Below are 9,167 nucleotides of genomic sequence, written 5' to 3'. Positions count from 1 at the left end.
GAAAGCCCATGAGGTGTACTTTCAAGATATAAACACTACCGAAAGATTAATCAGGCAGATTTTTTTTTTTAATATTTAAATATTTTTTTTTTTATTTAATTTTTTAATACTTATAATTATGTTCATTATCAGGTACAAACAAGAATAACTACACATTTAAAAAAAAATTGCATTTTTGTTTCGCATCTTCAAAAATCGTTTTTATTTTACCTCTACAAAAATCGTTTTTATTTTAGGCATATCTGTTATACACTGTTATACAACAGAAAGTGCGCCCAGACTGGGTGTTGTCTTCGCTAGTTAAAATCGTTTTTATCTTCACGCACATCTACAAATTTAAAAAAAATTGCATTTTTGTTTCGCATCTTCAAAAATCGTTTTTATTTCACCTCTACAAAAATCGTTTTTATTTTCCGCATATCTGTTATACACTGTTATACAGCAGAAAGTGCGCCCAGACTGGGTGTTGTCTTCGCTAGTTAAAATCGTTTTTATCTTCACGCACATGTTTTAATTCAGCTTCGATAGTAATTTGCCCTTCATAGCGTACAGTTTCTCGGTTCTTAAGGATGGAATTCGAGTGATGAAATAGCAGGAATGGTGGTCAAGCTCTTCGTTTGGAAAACTGCCTTCGTTTATTGACTTTTGCTTTAGTTTCATCTGTTATGGGCAAATGCTCTTTGTGAAAATACATTTAATGGGAATTTCGAACATATAGGCAGCAGTTTCTTCGATTTGGAGTTACATATCGATTTCCATGGTGATTTGCGTTTTTTAGAGAATTGTATGGAGAAACGTGTGCTTTAGTGTTCTTTGGGAAAAACGGGATTCCCAGGCCGTCACTGCCCTGTGGGTAGCCACGACTTGGGTAGACCAGAACTTCCTTTTTCAAAAAATCACGTGATCCAAGAATAAGGTTTGGTGAACGCTAGTAGAAAATTTACGTATCAGCATAATGAAAAAAATCATATTTTTTAATGACGGAATTACCTTTTAATAAAAATTACAGCCGAGGGTATATATTCAACTGGTATCAAAACGATTTCTGCTACGAATGCCAATGTATAATTTTCGATCAGCTTGATAAAACTGGATATTTTGCAAGGGTGTTTTACCCTTGTCACTTAATTTGAAACTTGCCAAAGGAACGTAGTTTTCTCTTTGAAATCCAAAAATGAAAAGGAAGTTATAGATGCAGAATACCAGAAAGAAACTTGTGACGCTATATAGAACACTATCGATTAACACTATAATAATTCTTTTATCGAGCGTACTATTTATTATAGCATAGGGACGAAATTTATTACCGGTATACAAAACACTATGTGACTTTCAAACTTATATGGAAATGAACTATTTTATTTCACTTGATTATATATCACAGACCTTTCTTTTTTAACCATCCCAATATTCATGTTTTCAAGACTGAGTTGCTAAAAGAATTGTTTTCAATTGTAATGCTGCATAAAAATCCAGTTTCGCCTAAATAATAAAAGCACGGCCAACAACTGATGTATGAAAAAGAATTTATGTAAGATCAAAATAAAGCAAAAGAAACGCAAAGGCAATGGGCAAACGTTGAACAGCAACAAAGACTAGATCTGCAATCGAGAGGCTAATGATATTATTTAATGCTTTGTCTGTAGTCTCATAAAAGCATAATCAGTAGCAGGTCTATGTAATAAGAATGTAACATTGAAATGTTATAATTGATGTACATATTGATACTGTTAATATTGCAATGTTATGACTGACTTACAACTGCTGTAATAAAAAAATGTAACTTCGATAGCCTATACACTGAAGTACCAAAGTATTCAGCATGTAATATTTTTTTTTAACTCAAAAGGCGACATTACTCTTCCGGAGTAGGAAAAATTAATCAACTTAATATACTTCCTCCAACAATTCTTAAAATTAATAAACCTATTATACTCTTTAATATTACTCAATCTTCATCATTAAGTATATTTAATGAAGAAAAATTAGAATCTCCAGTTATTGAATAATAAGCTAATCGAAAAGAATAACATACTGTTAAACCCGTTGAAAAAATATATAAAAAAAGAAAATAAATTAATATAAGAAAATGATACTATTTCTAAAATTAAATCCTTTGAAAAGAATCCTGCTAAAAATGGTATACCACATAATGCTAAATTTGCAACATTAAAACAAGAAGAAGTTAATGGCATTATTAAGCTTAAACTTCCCATTAAACGAATATCTTGATTATTATTTATATTATGAATAATTGCTCCTGCACACATAGATAATAAAGCCTTAAATAAAGCATGAGTTACTAAATGAAAAAAGCTAATTTATAATAACCTGTTGATAAAATTCTTATTATTAATCCTAATTGTCTTAAAGTAGATAAAGAAATAATCTTCTTTAAATCAAACTCATAATTAGCACCTAACCCAGCCATAAATATTGTTAAGCCAGATAATAATAATAATAATAATAATAAATTACCCATTCAACTTGTTCTTAATACAATATTAAATCGAATTAATAAATAAACTCCAGCTGTTACTAAAGTTGAAGAATGAACTAAAGCAGATACTGGAGTTACAAATATTAATACTAATATAATAAATCGATTAATCTTATAATCTCTTTCTATATACAAAAGATATAAAAATTAATCTTATTCAATCTAATAAAATTTTTATTACAATTATTAAAGAATTTATAGAAAAAACTTCTCATTCAATAAAAATTGTAAAATCATTTATAATAAAAATTAATCCTATAGTAAATGACAAAAGTTTAAAAAAAATAAACTAACGAATCTAATTGAACAAATTGATAAATATTTCACGATTTAAAAAGATTTTTATCTTATCATTGACACCACAAATCAATATTTTTATTAAACTATTTAAATAATTATAATCATAACATACATATGTCCCCCTTTAAAATTAATAAATTTAAAGGAAATCAATGTAAAAATAATAATAAATATTCTCGAATCTTTCGTCCTCTAAAAGAATAAACTCCGGAGAATAACTTTCCATGTTGTCTATAAGCATATAAATATAATGTATAAGCAGATGTAAAAAAAGACAATAAAGATAATATTATTACTGTTAATCAAGATCAACTAACAATTCTATTAATTAAAGAAATTTCCCCTAATAAATTTAAAGTAGGAGGAGCTGCTATATTAGCAGAACTTAATAAAAATCATCATAAAGCCATTGAAGGTATAAAATTTAATAAACCCTTATTAATAAATAAACTTCGTCTTCCTAATCGTTCATAAGAAATATTTGCTAAACAAAATAATACAGAAGAACATAATCCATGAGCAATTATTAAAGTATAAGAACCACATATTCCTATATATGTTGTAGTTATTAATCCAGCTAAAACAATTCCTATATGAGCAACTGAAGAATAAGCAATTAAAGCCTTTAAATCAGTTTGACATAAACATGTTAAACTTACTAATACTCCCCCAACTAATCTAATTCTAATTCAAATAAAATTAAATTTAAGTCCTAATAACTGTAAAAAAGGAACTACTCGTAATAAACCATAACCTCCTAACTTTAATATAGTTCCAGCCAAAATTATTGAACCAAAAACTGGAGCTTCAACATGAGCCTTTGGTAATCACAAATGAAGTAAAAATATAATTATATAATTTGCAATAAGTTCGAAATATATACTACTTTCCAGAGAACGGCCCTTGTAAGCCATCATCCACATCAAATATGCCTGATGAGCCGCTTAACCAACGGCGAAACGCGTCGCATAGTGGTGAGTGTGTGATAGTGTCTATCTGACTTTCCTTTTCACTGCAAATTTCAGATCATTAAGCTCGTCTCGAAAGAGAAAACAAACACTTAAATCATAAAACATATGATCTTCGCCTTAACAAGGCAAAACTCAAAAATTCAGCCGAGCCTGGCTGTGGGATTTGAACCGCGGACCTCTGTGTGCAGCCAACTAGAAGTTGCCGTCTCTACGTTCAGAGCCATTAACCCGTCTTCCTAAAGCAGCACTAAAACAAGTGTAGGCATTGGAAGCAATGTAGTTGTTGTGGACAAAAAATCCATCACTACAAAAACAAAACGTTGCTGTGAAAAAGATCTGCCAATAGAACTTGAGTCAAACCTGGAGAGTTTCTAGTGTATAATTCGCATATGCTAATTTGCAATAAGTTCGAAATATATACTACTTTCCAGAGAACGGCCCTTGTAAGCCATCATCCACATCAAATATGCCTGATGAGCCGCTTAACCAACGGCGAAACGCGTCGCATAGTGGTGAGTGTGTGATAGTGTCTATCTGACTTTCCTTTTCACTGCAAATTTCAGATCATTAAGCTCGTCTCGAAAGAGAAAACAAACACTTAAATCATAAAACATATGATCTTCGCCTTAACAAGGCAAAACTCAAAAATTCAGCCGAGCCTGGCTGTGGAATTTGAACCGCGGACCTCTGTGTGCAGCCAACTAGAAGTTGCCGTCTCTACGTTCAGAGCCATTAACCCGTCTTCCTAAAGCAGCACTAATACAAGTGTAGGCATTGGAAGCAATGTAGTTGTTGTGGACAAAAAAATCCATCACTACAAAAGCAAAACGTTGCTGTGAAAAAGATCTGCCAATAGAACTTGAGTCAAACCTGGAGAGTTTCTAGTGTATAATTCGCATATGCTAATTTGCAATAAGTTCGAAATATATACTACTTTTACAGAGAACGGCCCTTGTAAGCCATCATCCACATCAAATATGCCTGATGAGCCGCTTAACCAACGGCGAAACGCGTCGCATAGTGGTGAGTGTGTGATAGTGTCTATCTGACTTTCCTTTTCACTGCAAATTTCAGATCATTAAGCTCGTCTCGAAAGAGAAAACAAACACTTAAATCATAAAACATATGATCTTCGCCTTAACAAGGCAAAACTCAAAAATTCAGCCGAGCCTGGCTGTGGAATTTGAACCGCGGACCTCTGTGTGCAGCCAACTAGAAGTTGCCGTCTCTACGTTCAGAGCCATTAACCCGTCTTCCTAAAGCAGCACTAAAACAAGTGTAGGCATTGGAAGCAATGTAGTTGTTGTGGACAAAAAAATCCATCACTACAAAAGCAAAACGTTGCTGTGAAAAAGATCTGCCAATAGAACTTGAGTCAAACCTGGAGAGTTTCTAGTGTATAATTCGCATATGCTAATTTGCAATAAGTTCGAAATATATACTACTTTCCAGAGAACGGCCCTTGTAAGCCATCATCCACATCAAATATGCCTGATGAGCCGCTTAACCAACGGCGAAACGCGTCGCATAGTGGTGAGTGTGTGATAGTGTCTATCTGACTTTCCTTTTCACTGCAAATTTCAGATCATTAAGCTCGTCTCGAAAGAGAAAACAAACACTTAAATCATAAAACATATGATCTTCGCCTTAACAAGGCAAAACTCAAAAATTCAGCCGAGCCTGGCTGTGGGATTTGAACCGCGGACCTCTGTGTGCAGCCAACTAGAAGTTGCCGTCTCTACGTTCAGAGCCATTAACCCGTCTTCCTAAAGCAGCACTAAAACAAGTGTAGGCATTGGAAGCAATGTAGTTGTTGTGGACAAAAAATCCATCACTACAAAAACAAAACGTTGCTGTGAAAAAGATCTGCCAATAGACCTTGAGTCAAACCTGTAGAGTTTCTAGTGTATAATTCGCATATGCTAATTTGCAATAAGTTCGAAATATATACTACTTTCCAGAGAACGGCCCTTGTAAGCCATCATCCACATCAAATATGCCTGATGAGCCGCTTAACCAACGGCGAAACGCGTCGCATAGTGGTGAGTGTGTGATAGTGTCTATCTGACTTTCCTTTTCACTGCAAATTTCAGATCATTAAGCTCGTCTCGAAAGAGAAAACAAACACTTAAATCATAAAACATATGATCTTCGCCTTAACAAGGCAAAACTCAAAAATTCAGCCGAGCCTGGCTGTGGGATTTGAACCGCGGACCTCTGTGTGCAGCCAACTAGAAGTTGCCGTCTCTACGTTCAGAGCCATTAACCTGTCTTCCTAAAGCAGCACTAAAACAAGTGTAGGCATTGGAAGCAATGTAGTTGTTGTGGACAAAAAATCCATCACTACAAAAACAAAACGTTGCTGTGAAAAAGATCTGCCAATAGAACTTGAGTCAAACCTGGAGAGTTTCTAGTGTATAATTCGCATATGCTAATTTGCAATAAGTTCGAAATATATACTACTTTCCAGAGAACGGCCCTTGTAAGCCATCATCCACATCAAATATGCCTGATGAGCCGCTTAACCAACGGCGAAACGCGTCGCATAGTGGTGAGTGTGTGATAGTGTCTATCTGACTTTCCTTTTCACTGCAAATTTCAGATCATTAAGCTCGTCTCGAAAGAGAAAACAAACACTTAAAAATATTGTTATTTTTACTAAAAATGCTATAACTAAAGAAAAATATAAAAGTTCATAATTAAATATATAATTATTTAATAAATAAAAATTTATAGTATTTGTCAACTCATATAAATAAAAAATACCAATTAATATTGGTAAAGAAACTAACAATGTATAAAATCACAAATATACTCCCGCTTGTAAACGTTCAGGTTGATAACCCCAACCTAAAATTAAAAGTAAAGTAGGAATTGAACTACTTTAAAAAAATAAATAAAACAAATAAACTTGTACTTCTAAAAGTTAATACTAACATTAATAATAATAAAATAATGTTAAATAAAAATAAATTTACATAATTATTATATTTAAATACTGATTCTCTTGCTATTAATATTAAAGAAACAATTCATAATCTTAATAAAATTAATCCATAAGAAATTATATCTGAACCAAATATATAAGAAATTGATATAAAATAATTTGAATATATATTTATTAAAATAAAAATAAAAGAAATAAAAAATAAAAAACTTTGAAATATTCAATATGAATTTTTAATAAAACATAAAGGAAATAAAAATAAAACTATAAAAATAATTTTTAACATTGTAATACATTACATCTTTGAAAATAATCATTTCCATGTGTACGAATTATTGAAAATAAAATTGAAAGACCTAAGCACATTTCACGGTCTTCAGCAACACTCTCAGAAACAGACGCAATATTCTCTTCTGTACGCACTGTACGCATTCGTGTGGTTGGTTTAATGTCCAATAAAGTAAACTGAGTGCGAAACTTGGTCACAATCGCATTAATTGTTTGCTCACTTGGTCGATTATGTAGACCATAAATCGGACGTAAAGCGCGAAACACATTTCGAACCGAACACTGATTTTGGTAATAAAATTCAATGATTTGCAAGCGTTGCTCGTTAGTAAGTCTATTCATGATGAAATGCCAAAACATACTGAGCATCTTTCTCTTTGACACCATGTCTGAAATCCCACGTGATCTGTCAAATACTAATGAATGAAAATCCTAACCTCAAAAAAATCACCCTATATAATAGAAAATTCTCTTTCTTTAAACAAATTATATAATTATCCAACTAATTTATTAACAATTTTATTAATAAATTATTTAATAATTACATACAAATATTTACATTCAAATATTCAAAAATTTTAATTTCATCAATTTCTATTTTTTTATTATAATTATTTCATTATATTTTATTGACAAAAGAATCCTATTAAATTATTCTAATATAGAAATTCAATCAATTTCTAATTTAAATTCTTATAAAGAGTGATTTGTTAAGAGCTTGATAACTTTTTTTAAAAACAAAAACGCATAAAATTTGCAAAATCTCATCGGTTCTTTATTTGAAACGTTAGATTTGTCCATGACATTTACTTTTTGAAGATAATTTCATTTAAATGTTGACCGCGGCTGCGTCTTAGGTGGTCCATTCGGAAAGTCCAATTTTGGGCAACTTTTTCGAGCATTTCGCCCGAAATTTCCGAATTTCTTCGGAAATTTTGTCTTCCAAAGCTGGAATAGTTGCTGGCTTATTTCTGTAGACTTTAGACTTGACGTAGCCCCACAAAAAATAGTCTAAAGGCGTCAAATCGCATGATCTTGGTGGCCAACTTACCGGTCCATTTCTTGAGATGAATTGTTCTCCGAAGTTTTTCCTCAAAATGGCCATAGAATCGCGAGCTGTGTAGCATGTAGCGCCATCTTGTTGAAACCACATGTCAACCAAGTCCAGTTCTTCCATTTTTGGCAACAAAAAGTTTGTTAGCATCGAACGATAGCGATCGCCATTCACCGTAACATTGCGTCCAACAGCATCTTTGAAAAAATACGGTCCAATGATTCCACCAGCGTACAAACCACACGAAACAGTGCATTTTTCGGGATGCATGGGCAGTTCTTGAACGGCTTCTGGTTGCTCTTCACTCCAAATGCGGCAATTTTGCTTATTTACGTAGCCATTCAGCCAGAAATGAGCCTCACCGCTGAACAAAATTTGTCGATAAAAAAGCGGATTTTCTGCCAACTTTTCTAGGGCCCATTCACTGAAAATTCGACGTTGTGACAGATCGTTCGGCTTCAGTTCTTGCACGAGCTGTATTTTATACGGTTTTACACCAAGATCTTTGCGTAAAATCTTCCATGTGGTCGAATAACACAAACCCAATTGCTGCGAACGGCGACGAATCGACATTTCACGGTCTTCAGCAACACTCTCAGAAACAGACGCAATATTCTCTTCTGTACGCACTGTACGCATTCGTGTGGTTGGTTTAATGTCCAATAAAGTAAACTGAGTGCGAAACTTGGTCACAATCGCATTAATTGTTTGCTCACTTGGTCGATTATGTAGACCATAAATCGGACGTAAAGCGCGAAACACATTTCGAACCGAACACTGATTTTGGTAATAAAATTCAATGATTTGCAAGCGTTGCTCGTTAGTAAGTCTATTCATGATGAAATGCCAAAGCATACTGAGCATCTTTCTCTTTGACACCATGTCTGAAATCCCACGTGATCTGTCAAATACTAATGAATGAAAATCCTAACCTCAAAAAAATCACCCTATATAATAGAAAATTCTCTTTCTTTAAACAAATTATATAATTATCCAACTAATTTATTAACAATTTTATTAATAAATTATTTAATAATTACATTAATTGCTGTAGTAAAACTTACTAATTTATTTAATGGACCCTTACGACCAATATTTAATTAACTT

At 32.7% G+C, this 9,167-nt stretch overlaps 2 pseudogenes; both read right to left on the bottom strand.

Annotated features, from left to right (window-relative positions):
• Window positions 1-326: 326 nt before the first annotated feature.
• On the bottom strand, window positions 327-2,626 carry LOC131803604 (NADH-ubiquinone oxidoreductase chain 5-like; annotated as a pseudogene).
• An 847-nt stretch (window positions 2,627-3,473) lies between these two features.
• On the bottom strand, window positions 3,474-7,004 carry LOC131803640 (NADH-ubiquinone oxidoreductase chain 4-like; annotated as a pseudogene).
• Between the last annotated feature and the right edge of the window lie 2,163 nt (window positions 7,005-9,167).

Source organism: Musca domestica, unplaced genomic scaffold (genome assembly GCF_030504385.1).
Source record: "Musca domestica strain aabys unplaced genomic scaffold, Musca_domestica.polishedcontigs.V.1.1 31, whole genome shotgun sequence".
Lineage (NCBI taxonomy): Eukaryota > Metazoa > Arthropoda > Insecta > Diptera > Muscidae > Musca > Musca domestica.
The sequence above is the reverse complement of the archived record's forward strand: the minus strand, read 5'-3'. Positions and strand labels throughout refer to the sequence as shown.